Source organism: Mesocricetus auratus, unplaced genomic scaffold, assembly GCF_017639785.1.
Source record: "Mesocricetus auratus isolate SY011 unplaced genomic scaffold, BCM_Maur_2.0 Super-Scaffold_100011, whole genome shotgun sequence".
NCBI classification, from domain to species: Eukaryota; Metazoa; Chordata; class Mammalia; order Rodentia; family Cricetidae; genus Mesocricetus; species Mesocricetus auratus.
In genome coordinates this window covers 74,602,037-74,618,713 of record NW_024429195.1, presented here as the reverse complement: position 1 = coordinate 74,618,713, position 16,677 = coordinate 74,602,037, and the positions used below count along the sequence as shown (strand labels likewise).

General features: G+C 42.2%; 1 protein-coding gene across 2 annotated transcripts in view; it reads left to right on the top strand.

Moving 5' to 3' along the window:
• The first annotated feature begins 12,867 nt into the window (after positions 1–12,867).
• The window catches only part of Cdk17 (cyclin dependent kinase 17), a 70,720-nt gene continuing 66,910 nt past the window's right edge, over positions 12,868–16,677 (top strand). The window contains exon 1 of one of the 2 annotated variants that reach the window (XM_005067997.4): positions 12,868–12,990. The gene's annotated coding sequence lies outside the window, so the exon portion shown is untranslated. The remainder of the gene's footprint in view (positions 12,991–16,677) is intronic. The other variant, XM_040755045.1, reaches the window with a different exon arrangement.

Genomic DNA, 16,677 nt, shown 5'->3' with positions numbered 1-16,677 from the left:
TCCCAAGTGATACCCCATGAATTGCACAGATCATATACACTTCATGTCAGAACTATAATAAGTGAGACTATTTATATTGCATAAATACGTGGAATGAATGTTACGTCAAAGTGTTTGGATGATCTCCTCAAGGAAGAGCATTTGGGAGAAGAGGTTAAGAGGACCTGCTGGACTCTTTTGCACTACGGAGAGAAATTCGTCAGAAAAACTTAATCCAGTATGTAGCTCTCATTAACCTCTCCTTTGACCCTGAGTCTACAAGCCATCTATGTGTTAACAGTTTCCCTCTTTTCAGTGTTGCCAGAGGACGCAGGCTTGTACAGACAGGTCAGACAATAGTGGTTTTGATTATGGTTTTCTCCTTTTAACAGCTGTTCAGGCATGATCACATACCATAAACCGCACATATTTCAAGTCTCAGATTTGATACATTTTCACATTAGGTGCACACCCATGAAAATGTCAGCACCATCATTTTTTAAAAGGATAAAGAACAACACATTTTATAATGACTCTGAATGTCTTTGTGTCTTTTTATAATCTTTCCTTCCTCTGGACCCAGGAAACTAATGATTATTTTGCATTTCTTATAATTTTATAAAAAAAAACACAATCATATGGGAGCTGGAGAGAGCTGAGTCAGCAAAGTGCTTGGCAAAGATCTGAGCTTAAACACTAGCATACAAACAAACAAGCAAACAAAGAAAACCATGAGTGTGCTGGTGAACACTTAGAATCCTAGCACTGGGGAGACAGGGATCTATGGGACTTGCTGGTCAGCCTGCCTAGCTTCCTCAGTGACTTTCAGGCCAGTGAGAGACCCTGTCTCACAAAAAGAAAAAAAAGAACGGTATACAGAGTTTAAGAAATAGTACCCAAGGTTTTTCATTTGCCTCCACATGTATACATGCAGTCACCTGCACACACATGAACATACACACACATGAAAAATTTAATCATACAATATTCTCTTTCATCTGTCTGTCTGTCTGCCATCTATCTATTTATCTATGTATCTATCTGTATCTATCTACTATCTATCTTGTAGTTTGCCTTTCTTTGCCCAGCATACTTGTTTCTGGATTCATCCATGTTGCTTCATGTGTATCCATGAGTCAATTCTTGCTCTTGTTTTCAGTTTCTTTTCATTTGTTTATTTTTGTGGCTCACCCTGCTCTCTTTATCAAAATTACTTTCTCCAGTTTTTAGTTTCTGGTAATACTCTTGGCATATACTCAGAGATGGTAGATACTGTGGTCTCTGACTACCTGTACTTCTTTTTCTTCTTTGGTTAACAGCATTTTTCCCCTACCTTTTGCTATCTATATCTTCTCCACTCCACCCAGTATGATGGGACTCTTCTGATTAAAAAATGGGCACATAGCTTGGCGGTGGTGGCACATGCCTTTAATCCCAGCACTCGGGAGGCAGAGGCAGGAGGATCTCTGTGAGTTTGAGGCCGGGCTGGTCCGACAACCTCCAAAACAATACAGAGAAACCCTGTCTCATAAAAACCAAAAAAACAAAAAAAAATGGGCATTCAAGTTGGGTATCAGAGTAATTCTTGGAATTTTCTGAGTGGAATTTCCTCCCTTTGGGTTGGGAATTGTGTTAGTCACTTTTAAACTACTGTGGTAAAATACCTGTGTTTATTAACTTAGAAGGAAGAAAGGCTTGCACTTGCCTCATGGTAGTAAACATTTTAATCTGTGGTCATTTTGTCCTATTACTTTGGGCCAGGGGCAGCTTAGTATATTATGGTGGGAGTGCGAAGCAATGGAGGACTGTTCACATCATGGCGACTGGGAAGGAATGAGAGAGAGAAGAAAAGGCTGGGATCCCAATGTCGTTTTCAAAACTTCCTTCCATAAGGTTCTACTTCTTATAGGGTCCACCATTTCCTCACATTGTTAAAGGTTGGCCATCGAGCCTCTGATCCGTGAGTCTCTGAGCCTGTGACACCAGCATGCCTGTAAACTTGTGAACACAGAGTTTGAAGGCATAGACCTGTATTGCAACCGCCTTAGAGGCTGAGACAGGAGGATACAAGTTCAAGACAGTCCAGGCAATTTAGAAAGACCCTGTTTCAAAAATAAAGGTTGAAAAGTGAAGCTGGAAATATAGTTTAATGGTAAAGAACCTACCCAGCATATATAAGGCCTAATGTTTAATGCCTAGTACTATAATATAGAAATAGGAGAGCTGGTGGCGGTGGGGGGGTGCCCACGTGAACCAGAGCCAATATGTTTCAAGGCTGACTTCCTGTGCTGCTCATCCCTGACTATTTTCATTTTTATTAGCTGAGGATGCTACATCCAGTTGCCTGCTTATCAGTATTTCCATTCTTTTCTGGCTTAGGGAGGAGCTCTCTCCCTGTTAGCTACACACCTGTCATCCAGATAATATGAATTCTTTCCTGACTTTAGGACCACACCGACAGCCATTGATGCAAGCTGTATGATTTGAGCTACTTACTGTTCATTCTCCCAGGTACTGCCTTTTCTTTTCTCTGAGATAATGAACCCGGATGTAAGGAGCTACAGATACTGCAACCATTGGTTGGTTTGACCTAGTGGGGAAGGAGCCAAGGCTCCCTAAGGCTGAATCAAGAGGAGAGAAGCCAGGCCCTGATGGCATTATGTGAGCTGTTGGTTAATTTGTCTCTGGAGCTTAAACTACCCTTGGCCTTCCCAGTTACGCAAACACACAAATTTCCTTTCTGTAACAGTGTTCTTGTGACATGACCAAGCAATTCATGTGGCATAAGCATTATCTTATTTAGCCCTTATAACCTGGCAGGTGCATTATTAGTCCAAGTTCACATGCGGGGAAATTTCTAGTTAAGTAACTTGCTGACTTGTCTTCGCGGCAGAGATGGAAGTCCCATTCACTGAGATCAACTGTGAAGTATAATTGCTACAATAGTGCTTCAGGCTAGAACCCTGACCTGCTTAGCTTTGAATTTTCTAGTCTTTTCTCTTACATGAAAGGTTGTTTGTTTGTTTGTTTTTTTGTTTTTAGAGACAGGGTTTCTCTGTGGCTTTGTAAGCTGTCCTGGGACTAGCTCCTGTAGACCAGGCTGGTCTCAACATCACAAAGATCTGCCTGCCTCTCTCTCCCAAGTGCTGCACCCACAGGAAGAAATGATGGGAAGGAGACAATATAAAAACACACCCAGCAACAGAAAAAAAAAACAATATGACACTGCCAGAGACTAGAGACTCTGCGCCCTCCACATGAGCAGCACATTGTAGATCAAGCAGATGAGAAAGACCTTAAAAATGACTTCATGAAAATGATAGAGGCCCTCAAAGAGGATATGGGAAAAATCCCTTAAAGAAATGGAAGAAAAAACAAACCAAAAAATGCAACAAATACAAGAAATGGAAGAACAGACAAAGCAAAAATTGCAAGAAACAATTCAAACAGTGAAAGGGTTGAAAGATGAAATAGAGACAATAAAAAACACAATCTGAAGAAATGCTAGAAATAGAAAAGCTGGGCAAATGGTCAGGTACTACAGATACAAGCATAACCAAAGAATACAAGAAATGGAATAGAGAATCTCAGGTGTTGAAGATACACTAGGGGAAATAGATTCATTGACCAAAAAAATCTTAAGTCCAACAAATCCCAAACACAAAATATCAAGGAAATATGGGACACCATGAAAAAAACCAAACATAAGAATAATAGGTATAGAAGAAGGTGAAGAAAGCTACCTCAAAGGGGCAGAAAACATATTCAACAAAATCATAGAAGAAAACTTTCACAACCTAAAGATAGACATGCCAATGAAAGTACAAAGAGAACTACAGAACACCAAACAGAGTGGACCACAAAAGGAAGTCCCCTTGCCACATAATAGTAAAAATCCCAAACATACAAAATAAAGAAAGAATATTAAGAGAAGCAAAGGAAAAAGGCCAAGTAACATACAAAGGAAAACCTATCAGAATTACACCTGACTTCTCCATGGAAACTCTGAAAGCCAGAAGGTCCTGGGTAGATATTCTACCAACACTAAGAGACCACAGATGTCACCGCAGGAGGCTATACTCAGCAAAGCTTTCACTCACTATAGATGGAGAAAAACGATATTCCATGACAAAACCAGATTTAAAAAACACATATCCACTAACCCAGCCCTACAGAAAGTTCAGCAAGGAAAACTCCAACCCAAAGAAGTTAAATATAGCCAGAAAAGCATAGGCAATAGATAATCCCAACAGGCAAAAGAAAAGAGAGGTAGAAATCCACATATAATTCCACCAATATCAACCATTCCAAAACAAACAAGAATGAGCAATAATGGCCACTATTATCCCTCAATGTTAATGGTCTTAACTCGTCCATAAAAAGACAGAGGCTAATAGAATGGATTCGAAGACAGAACCCATCCTTCTGCTACATACAAGAAATACACCTCAGCCTCAAAGACAGACATTACCTCAGAGTTAAGGGTTAGGAAAAGATTTGCCAATAAAATGAACCCAAGAAACAAGTGGGAGTAACAATGCCAATATCTAACAAATTAGATTTTAAAATAAAATCAATCAAAAGAGATGAAGGAGGTCATTTGATACTTATCACAAGAGAAATCCACCAAGATGAAGTTTCAGTTCTAAACATCTATGCCCCAAATACAAAGGCATCCACCTTCGAAAAAGAAACATTACTAAAACTCAAATCACATATAAAACCCCACACACTTATAATGGGAGAATTCAACACCCCACTCTCACCACTTGACACGAAACATAACAAAGAAGCAAAGTAACTAATAGAAGTTATGACCCGATTGGGATTAACAGACATATATAGAACATTCCATCCAAATAAAAGAGAATATACCTTCTTTTCAGTTCCACATGGAACCTTCTCAAAAATCAACCACATACCTGGCAACATATCAAACCTCAACAGGTACAAAAAAAACTGGAATAATTCCATGTACCTTATCAGATCACCATGCATTAAAATTAGAATACAACAACAACACAAATTGCAGAAACCCTACAAACTCTTGGAAATTGAATAGTGCACAACTGCACCATTCCTGGGTCAAAGAAGAAAAAAAGAAATTAAAGACTTCCTAGAATTCAATGAGAATATAGACACAAAATACCCAAACTTATGGGACACTTTGAAAGCAGTGCTACGAGGGAAGTTCATAGCACTAAGTGCCCACATGAAGAAACTGGAGGATAGTTACACTAGAGAATTAACAGCACAACTGAAAACTCTAGAACACAAAGACACAAACTCACCCAGGAGGAGTAGATGCCAGGAGATAATCAAATTGAGGGCTGAAATCAATAAAGTAGAAACTAGGAAAACAATACAAAGAATCAATGTAACGAAGAGTTGGTTCTTTGAGAAAATCAACAAGATAGACAAACCTTCAGAGTGTGAACAAGCAAATTAACAAAATCAGAAATGAAAAGGGGGACATAACAACGGACACTGAGGAAATCCAGAGAATCATCAGGCCATACTTCAAAAACCTGTACTCCACATAATATCAAAATCTAAAGGAAATTGACAATTTCCTGGATAGATATCACCTGCCAAAATTAAATGAAGAACAGATAAGCATTTCAAGTAGATCTATAACCCTAAGGAAATAGAAGCACTCATCAAAAGTCTCCCAACTAAACAAAGCCCAGGGCCAGATGGCCTCAGTGCAGAATTCTACCAGAAATTCAAAGAACAGCTTATACTAATTCTTCTCAAAGTATTCCATGCAATAGAAGTAGAAAGGTCTTTGTCAAACTCTTTCTCTGAGGCTTCAATAACCTTGGTACCCAAGCCACACAAAGAGACAACTAAGAAAGAGAACTTCAGACCAACATCCCTCATGAACATTGATGCAAAAATACTCAATAAAATACTGGCAAATTCGATCCAAGAACACATCAGAAAACTATTCCACCATGATGAAGTAGGCTTCATCCCAGGGATGCAGGGATTGTTCAACATATGAAAATACATCAATGTAAATAAACAAACTGAGAAACAAAAATTACATGATCATCTCACTAGATGCTGAAAAAGCCTTTGACAAAATGCAACACCCCTTCAAGATAAAGGTCTTGGAGAGATCTGGGATAACCAGAACTTACCTTAACATAATAAAAGCTATATACAGCAAACCAACAGGCAATATGAAACTAAATGGACAGAAACTCAATGTGATTCCTCTAAAATTAGGAACAAGACAAGGCTGTCCACTCTCTCCATACCTTTTAAATATTGTCCTTGAAGTTCTAGCTAGAGCAATATGACAACAAAAGGAGATCAAGGGGATACAAATTGGAAAGGAAGAGGTCAGACTTTCACTATTTGCAGATGATATGATGGTTTACATAAGTGTCCCAAAGGAACTCTACCAGAGAACTCCTATAGCTGATAAATACCTACAGCAAAGTGGCAGGTTACAAGATCAACTCAAGAAAATAAGTAGCCCTACTATATACAGATGATAAAAGGGCTGAGAAAGAAATCAGAGAAACATCGCCCTTTACAATGGTCACTAACAACATAAAATACCTTGGGGTGATTCTAACCAAACAAGTGAAAGACCTGCATCACAAGAACTTTGAGTCTTGCCGGGCGTTGGTGGAACACACCTTTAATCCCAGTACTGGGGAAGCAGAGGCAGGCAGATCTCTGTGAGTTCAAGACCAGCCTGGTCTACAGAGAGAGTTCCAGGACAGCCTCCAAAGCTACACAGAGAAACCCTGTCTCGAAAAACCAAAAAACAAAACATAACAAAAACAAAAAAAACCTTTGAATCTTTAAAGAAGACACCAGAAAATAGAAACATCTCCCATTCTCTTGAATAGATAGGATCACTGTAGTTAAAATGGCAATCTTGCCAAAAGCAATATACAGACTTAATGCAATCCCCATTAAAATCCCAGCACAATTCTTCACAGACCTTGAAAGAACAAATCTCAACTTCATGTGGAAAAACAAAAGACCCAGGACAGCCAAAACAACCCTCATCAACAAGGCAACGTACGGAGGCATCACCATCCCTGACTTCAAGCTGTATTACAGAGCTATAGTCCTGAAAACAGCCTGGTATTGGCACAAAAATAGACAGATAGACCAATGGAATAGAATTGAACACCCTGACATTAACCCATACACTTATAAACACCCATATTTGACAAAGAAGCTAAAATTTTACAATGGAAAAAAGAAAGCATCTTCAACAAATGGTGCTGGCATAACTGGAAGCTGGCATGTAGAAGACTTCAGATAGACCCATGTTATCGCCATGAACAAAACTTAAATCCAAATGGATCAAAGACCTCAACATAAATCTAGCCACACTGAACCTATTACAAGAGAAAGTGGGAGGTACCCTTGAACGAATTGGTACAGGAGATTTCTTCCTGAATATAACTCCAGTAACACATACACTAAGATTGACAGTTAATAAATGGGACCTCCTGAAACTGAGAAACTTCTGTAAGGCAAAGGACACAGTCAGCAAGACAAAAAGGCAGCCCACAGATTGGGAAAAGATATTCACTAACCCCACATCTGACAGAGGGCTGATCTCCAAAATTTACAAAGAACTCAAGAAGCAAGTCTCCAAAACACCAAAGGATCCAATCAAAGAGTGGGGGGACAGAACTAAATAGAGAATTCTCAGTAGAGGAGTCTAAAATGGCTGAGAGAAACTTAAGAAAGTGCTCAACATCCTTTGCCATCTGGGAAATGCAAATCAAAACAACTCTGAGATACCATCTTACTCCTGTCAGAATGACTAAAATCAAAAATTCCAAGACAGTTTATGCTGGAGAGGATGTGAAGAAAGGGGAACACTCCTCCACTGCTGGTGGGAGCGCCAATTCATATAGTCACTTTGGAAGTCAGTATGGAGATTCCTCAGGAAAATGGGAATCAGTCTACCACAAGACCTAGCAATTCTACTCTTAGGCATATACCCAAAAGATGCACATTCATACAACAAGGATGTCTGTTCCACTATGTTCATAGCAGCATTATTTGTAATAGCCAGAACTTGGAAGCAACCTAGATGCCCCTCAACTGAAGAGTGGATAGAGAAAATGTGGTACTTTTACACAATGGCATACTATTCAGCAGAAAAAAACAATGGGATCTTGAAATTTGCAGGCAAATGGATGGCACTAGAAGAAACCATCCTGAGTGAGGTAATCCAGTCACAAAAAGAGAAACATGGTATGTACTCATTCATAAACGGATTTTAGACATGAATCAGGGAAGTGCCAGCATACAATCCCACTGCCAGAGCGCCTGGGAAACAGAACCTTTATCCAGCGACTGATAGAAGCAGAGGCAAATACCCACAGCTAAACAGTGAACTGAACTCCTGGAGAGAACTGATGAGCAAAGGAGTTAAGACTGGGCTGGTTTAACCCACAGAAACAGTTGACCTGAACAAGGGGGAGCTCTTGGACCCCAGATTGATGGCTGTGTGGAAAGCATGGGACTGACCCAGATCCCCTGAATGTGGGTGTCAGTGAGGAGGCCTAGGTAATCTATGGGGCCTTGGGTAGCATTTATCCCTGGCGTAGAAATAGTCTTTGAGTGCCCATCTCACAATGAGGGATGCTCTCTCAGCCTGGACTCTTGTGGGAGGGCCTAAGCCCTGCCCTGGATGAAATGACAGACTCTGGAGATCCTCCATGGAGGGCCTCACCCTACCAGGGTAGTGGAGTGGAGATTGGGTTGGGGACTGTGGGCCTGGTGGTGGGGTAGAGAGGAGGCGAGGGAACTGGGTTTGACATGTCAAACAAGCTTGCTGCAACCTTAAATTAAAAAAAAAAAGAGAGAAACAAAATGAGAAAACAGCATCAATGTTCATTGATTATCTTCTCCTGGGAAGGCTGCCAGATCACATCATCCTCCCAATATGGAAAACCAGAGCTCCTCCTGTTCTGCTTCTCACAGCTTTCACTTTTATTAAAAGAGAGGATTTAGGGCTGGAGTGATGGTTGGTTCCGTAGGTAAAGTGCTTGCACCAAAAAGTTCAGATCCCCAGGCCATGAAACTGGTACCCATAATCCCAGTGCTTAGGAGTAGAGACTGAGGCTCTCAGAGTGCTTCTGACCAGGTAGCAAATCACAGAGCTGACCTCAAAAAAAAAAAAAGTTGGATGCGTTTTTGGCACAGACCTTTAATCCCAAAACTGGGATGCAGAGGCAGGTGGTTTTCTGAGTTTGAAGCCAGCCTGGTCTACAGATGAAGTTCCAAGGCAGCTATGGCTACACAGAGAAACCCCGTTTCAAAACAAACAAGCAAACAAATAAAAATGTGGCTAATGTTGGGGGGAGACCCCTCTTGTTCACCTCTGGCTTTTACAGGGCAAGCACACTCATGTACAAAAGTGTAAATACCCAATGAAAAGGGAAGAGTTAGTTAAAACTGAGATCCTCAGACAAGCCCCTCCCTTTGTATTGTAAACTTGACAGGGTCTCCTGTAGCCCCCACTGACCAAGCTCAAAATTGAGTATGAGTTGAACTTCTGCTCTTTTTGCCTCTGCCTCATGCCATAAACATTAAATATATTTTATTTGATTAAGAACCCACCCCTGCTGTTTTTTTTCTAAATTATCAGTCTAGGTAAGGGAAGAAAGGAGGATGGAGATAGGACAGTGTGTTTAATCAATCCTTCTTTCATCTCAATACAGCCTTGCAGAGAGCCGTTCTGGAAGCCAGGAGACGAATGTTTCCAAAGCATTTTGCCAGTAACTAAAGAACAGCTTCATTTCTGCCTCATTTTATTGAAAGTCCCGTGACTTTTGATTCTGTCCCCAGTGTTTTCATGTATGCCCCCAGGATGCTGTTTTTCTGTGGTCAAAACAGCTTGGCATACATTAGTCTCAATGGAAAGAAAATTATTTTTAATCTCAGATCCTCTCCCAGCATTCTGTATATAAATGTGATTTTCCAGAAGGAAGAGAAAAATGTGGCATTTTCCAAATGGATTTGAACTTGGAATTCTTCCCACATTCCTCCCCTTCACCAAGTACCAGGGAGTTTTTTGTTTTGTTTTGTTTTTTTAAACCATATAACATATTTAACTGCAGTTTGGAAAATATCCAAAGTTGAAAAATATTCTAAATTAAAAGTTACTTTACCAATCTGGACATGGTGGCACTTGACTTTAATCCCAGTACTCTGGAGGCAGAGGCAGGTAGATCTCTGCATGTTTGAGGCCAGCCTGGTCTACATAGTGAGTTCTAGGACTGCTAGAGCTACATAAATGGAAAAGTCTCAAACAACAACAACAACAACTAAAACCAAAAGCAAAATAAAAACCAGACCAAGCCAACCAACTAACCAAACAAAAACTCCAAAGCCCCAAAACAAGCAAATAGGAATTATTTTATGAGGATAAAAAAAAAAATCCCTAACAATGCATGTGAAAAGACCAATTGCCATTTACTGAGTGACACAAAGAAAGAACTTGTGGTCCCCCGCCCACCCCCCCCCTTCATCTGAGACATGTCTCTCTGCTTTTCACACATTAACCTGTGGGTTCCTTAAGTGCTCTGTGTGCATCTTGCTCTTTCTGCCAACAGAATACAAGAACAAAACTCTTGTCTTCACCTCGGCATCTTCACCTGGCCCAAACTGTGCAGTGAGCAAACTGTATTCACATGAAAGAACAAATAGATAACCAAGCAATCATCTAGATCCTAAAAATCAAATTCCTACTATGGAGCTATGGTAGCGAAGATTATTTCTTGGCGATTTTGGCTGAGGCAGAATAATCTTTTGTTTGTAATGGGCTAATTCAAATCTAATGATGTGGAGGAGGAATTACAGAAGCTGAAACTCGGGGTGCAATTATGTAGGCTCCCTTTTGACTATTTTGAATATTTGCTAAGAGAACAAAAAAGCATGCACTTGCTTTTAAAATAAGGCAAGCATGTGAAAATGTTTGGCATAAAAGTAGGTCATGTATAAAAATATTTTTTCACTAACTAACAAAGAATTCTGAAAACGATGCTAGCTCTTACCATATTATAAAAGTGCTTGTATCTGACCCATGGAAAAAAACAGTACTCTTTTAAAGTGCATGCTCATTTTTAGAGGGAGACATCTTAGATGTGTGCATTTTCTTTTTTTGAAACAGGATATCTCTGTAGGTTTGGAGACTGTCCTGGAACTCTCTTTAAAGATCAGGCTGACCTTGAACTCACAGAGATCCTCCTGCCTCTGCCTCCCTAATGCCGGGATTAAAGGCATGCACCACCACCCCACTACTGCCCAGTGATATATGACATTAAAGTATTTGTAGAACATGATTATTGTTAACTTATGGTTCCTAGTAATTTTAGACAATCAGATTGACATGTATGTACCTTGGAAGTTGTAGAAAACACATTCAACTTTAACAAGTAAGGAATAGAAAGAAGATGGCAGGAAGTATTTTCAAGGGGAAGGTGTTTGCCCAGCAAACCAAAACAACACTATTTAGAAGCCCCTTAGGAAAATATGATCTTTGAAATTTCATTTAAAATGTATTGTGCACTTCCTGATGTTGAAACCGGAAAAACAAAGCAAAACAAAAACCAACCCTCACCCTAGAGACCTTTCATATGGTGAACTTTTTCTTGTTTAGGATGTCCACATCCGGGTCCCATTATCTTCTTTCATTTTTTCTCAGTATCTTCCTCTGGGGAATTTAAGTTAGCTTTTACTTTATGCTTCTATCCCTATTTGTGGGAGCAAGCGGGCCAGTATCACTTTAGTTGTCTACACACTCACTCAGCTATTCCTGGACTGTAAAAGAAGAAAGTAAAAAGCATTTACAGAAACTGGGCCAACCTCTTTGGCCTGTCTCCTCCAAGAAACAAAACCTAACTCATTGCAACAGTAGCCTTTTCTGGGTCTTATAGCATAGTACTGGCCCTCTCTCAACTCAGTTTTATTGTAACCGTTCATAATCTGTCATCCCAGTTAGATTTTAGGGCTTTTGACCGTACAGCACAGTGCCAACAGTGTAATAACATTTAAAAACACTATGGCTTAAATCAAAGCTTCGTGAGAGGATATAACTGCACTAGCACCAAACAGCCAGCCACAGAACAGAAGAAAAGTAGCCGCGCCCGATGGAGATGCTTCTAAGTGGGTTATTTGACATCAACTCTCCAGAAAGCCTGGGCACCGTGTTAGGCATCCGGTGTTCAGTAGCGACTGGAGTACGTCAAACCAGAATTTTGTTGCTGTGAGGGGCTGATTTACGGTGATCGCTTCCTCGCCAATTGCGGTGGACAGGGACAGCGCAGAGGTCTGTGCACCGAGAGGGTCTCCGGTCCTCCCATTGAGTTTGAAGGGAGGCTTGGGGCGCGAGTTTCCTGGGAATACCCCCGCCCCTCCCAGACCACGCCCCGAGCCCAAGCCCCACCCCCAGGCCAGGCCCCGCCCCGCCCCGCCGCCGCCGGCAGGGGTCGCGCTGCCCCAGGCGAGCGGTGCAGGCGGGGGTGGGGAAGCTCCCGCAGCCGGTCGCTCTTCGCCGCCGCCGCTGGTTGGATCGTTTCAATAAAAGTCCTTTTTTTTTTTTCCTTTTTCCTCCTCTCTCGCTCGCTCGCCCCGGGGAACAGGCGGAGGCGTCAAGCCGCAGCCTCCGAGCGAGAGAAAGCGACGCGCACGCAGACGAACGAGAGCGGCGGCTGCGGTCTCCCGAGCGCCCCACGGTCCGGCAGCCCCGCGCCGCCCCGCCGCCTCGCTCCGCCCCGGGCTCCGCGACAGGGGAGTAACTGGGCCGTCCGTGCGGCTCCGCGGCCCGGGAGCCATGTTGAGCGGGGGGCTCGGGCACGCGTGAGGCGGCCGGCGGCCCTCGCGGAGCGGAAGGCGCGAGGGGAGGCCTGAGCCTGAGGCGCCTCGGCGCGGCCGCCGCCACCGCCGCCTCCGCCGCCGGACCTGCATCCGCTCGCTCGGCGCGCCTGCACGGGGGAGTCCGCGTCCCCGCACTTGCTGGTGAGTTGGCGGCGGGGTCGGGCAGGGACCGCGACGCCTGTCAAGCCGGCGGCTCGGGCGGGGACGGTGTGGATCGCGTGTCCGCGCGCGGCGTGGGCTGCGGGAGTGCGGAGCTGGTGGAGGCGGCGGTGGGGTGGGGGTGGGGGCTCCCGTCGCCGCCGGAGGTCGCTGCCGCTCGGGGCTCCTTGGGAGGCCGGTGGCCCCCGCGGGGCGGCGGAGGGGAAGAGGCGGAAAGTCCCCGTAGACACAAAGGTCCCCGGGGCCCGGGTGGAGGCGCGGGCGCGGGAGGCGGGAGTGGGCGAGGACGCGGCGCTGCGGGCTCCTTGGAGACGGCGGAGGCTGCGCGCCGGTGGGCAGCTCCGCGGGGGAGGAGCCCTCGCGTGGGGAGCCGGCCGACACAAAGCTCCGGGCAGCCCTCTTGCTGGCGGGTCACACCCCTGAGGGTCGCTCCAACCCGAGGCGGAGGGACTGTGGGAAACCCGGAGGACTCGGGAGGGGGGGTTCCGCCGTTGTCTAGGCTGCTGCAGTCGCTTTTCGCAGTGTTTTATGTCCGGTGCTTCTGCTCCCCCTCTCAGCTGGGTGGCCCCGGATTTTTTCTCCCCCACGTCACCCCCGCACTGCCACATCGTCTTCCCCTGTGGTTTCCCACTCGTTCTCTCCCCCACTTTTCACCCACTCCTTCTGGGTTAAGCGGTATTTTGCCTTCAGCTAGGAGGACGTTTGCTAATGACAGGATGCCGGACTTGTCCTGACCCTGAACTGCCTTGAACTCTCCTCTTTTACCCCCACCCTTTCCTTTCTGGGATCTACGGTGTCACATGGCCATTAACAATTAGCTTTTCTTCTTCAAAAATGGCAAAAGCATTTAGCTGAAATCCTTGGCGCCTCTTCCTTATGTTAATGTGGCCATCGAAGACGCGTCAGTGGTCCTGTTTTTATCGCCTCCCAGGCTAAATTGATTTTCAGGACAAGTGGCAAATTTTGTTTGGAGTCTTGGTTATTCCTTGAGCCAGCAAAGTGTATTCTTGGTGGTAGACCTCCTGTCACTTAACAGGAAATGCTTGACTTAAAGACAGACAATTCTTGTCCCACAACTTCACTGTTTTCTCTTTTCTGAGCCTTTGTTGGATTTCTTTTAAACGACATTTGTACAAGAATATCAAAGTAATAATTCCGAGTGACTGAGAGTCACTTTGTTAACCATGGAACAGAAAAAAATGAATGAGACCTCTGATCAGTTGAATTGACCTGAGCATTTGAATGTAGAAATAATGTGCAAACTAAGTTTTATGAGAAAAATTTGCTAGTGGTAATATAATTGGTTTTATTTTGTTCTTTTATGAACCTAACGAGTTACCTTATGTATTAAGTGTGGTGCTGCCTTGTTAATGAAGTCATTTGGTTTTTGTCGTTCTAACATCTGCATAAACTGTGGGTTCAAACAAAAGGGACAATATGAATGAGGACTTTAACTGTGTGTGTGTGTGTGTGTGTGTGTGTGTGTGTGTGTGTGTGTGTGTGTTGAGACTGGATATAGGAATGTGAAGAGTGTTCTATTATCTGGCAAACCATCTCACAGATCAGAAGTATTAACTGTTTGACTGCTGTGTTTCAAATGAGTGTTGCCGAACCTTTGAATTCCTTATTGCTCAAGGACTGGCTCAGCGGGCAGGGGCTTTGCCCGGGGCCTGAATTCAATCCCAGGAACACAAGCAAAGATGGGAGGAGAGAATAACTCCACAGAGTTGTCCTCACTTCCACATGCCCATACACATCATGCAAATAATAATGTAATTATAATACATATCTTTAAATTCCTATGCAAACAGGAGCTTTATCTATTTTTACAAAGAAAATGAAAACGTTACTGAAAATATGAACAAGAAGAAAGTAAAAATAAAGCCTGTTTAGTGTAGGTGCAATAATTTTGGTGTTGTCTTAAAGAATGCTCATATGTATCTTGCAGTTTACTGTCTTTAAAGTATTGACATTAAAATTTTAGGCATTTCAGCTCCAGGTTAGTGTGTATTTTTCAACTTCCTATCCCTCCTCATACCAAAATGTTTTAGAAACCTTTGTGAAATTGACAGGTTTGCATTAATTGATGCTTAATATATTTATAAAAGTGTATATTTTTCCTGCACACTTTCTACTTACTTAGATAATAAAAAATTGTGTTGCTATAAGGAAATTTACCAAAAACCTAATAAATATTTCTGGATGGTGGGTGGTTGTTTATTTCTTGCCTCCATTTTTTAAAAAAAGTTTTCACATTTTTACAGCCAGGAAAAATACAGAATTAAAATTTTACAAAATGGGGTTATGTAAAATACGTAGTTTATTCCCATACTTGGATTCGGGCCTAAGAAAGTAATTTGGTGTTAACTATATGTATAACCTGTACTATATAAGTTGGTTATTAAAAGGACAAAAGTACATAGTACATAGTAAGGAAAGATGAAGTTGGAATAATTAAATATGCTTGTTAGCTTTGATGCTGCTAATGGCTTCTAAGTCATTGATTCTACAAAGACTAGGAAACAGAAAGTCTTTGTTCTGGACCATAGCTTAACTATGCTGAGTACAGGGATTCTAATGTATGTTTTGATACATTTAGTTTTCAGATGCTGTCTTGGGCCTCCAATTATGATGGGAAGGTGTGGTGTGTAAGATCATTTGCTTGCTCTGGTAAGGCTTGTGTCTGACCCCGGGCTTTCAGCAATCCAGCTTCCTTTTCCTCCACCGATGAAATAGAGCTGTGGACTGTTAAGCTGTGCAATGCTTAATGGTGAACAGTACACAAGCTACTGTAGCAGCAGAGGAAGCTACTCAAAAACGGGAGGTGATGATGTCTCCCGATATTAAAGCTATCTGGACATAGTATTTTCTGCCCGTTTCCTTTGTCATTGTCTCATAGTCTTTGATATTTAAAAGATGTTACATTCTGAATCGTTATATCATTGCTACTTAGTCTTTGTACAATTACAGCTTTGTGTTCTAACAGTTTTCTACATGGGTCTTCTACTTTGAGCATAGATAGTTACTGAATAAAATGTATTTCTGTTTTGGTGGGGAAAAGGTCATTATATGTTAAACCCTACTTATAGAAATAGTCTCTGTGGTATTTTAGAAATGATCTCTCCTTTTGTGCTTGCAAAGGAAGAGTAGTTTTGAATTCTTTTGAATTTGAAGTATTCTTGCTCAAACTTTTTAATACTTGTTTAAAGCATATTTTATAAAATGATTATATTTTCATTTCCATTGCTAATATAATGGTATTTAAAATGTGCTTTACATGGCACTTGTAAATACTAGAAGACCCATTCCACAGCTTGCTATCAAAGTTAAGCTGTCACATAGGCAGTTTCTTTGAACTGCTAGAAAGAGGACTGATTACAACAGGCTTCAGGGGATCTTCCTGTTAGTGGATTTGGTGTAATTTTGCTCACAATATAATCAATTGGTGTTTAATGTCATATGTATGTGTTTACTGTTAATGTCTGCAAAATATTGACCTAGGAAAAGGAATAGTCAAGGCCCTGAAAAAATACCTTGTGTGCAACTTTCTCTTTCTGCTATGTGTTGCTCTCTCTGCTGACCAACTTGCAGAATCAATAAACATCTACCATAAATCTAATGTTTTATGGTCTACAGTAACATATCATCAGCGTAAACACTTGTTTTGAG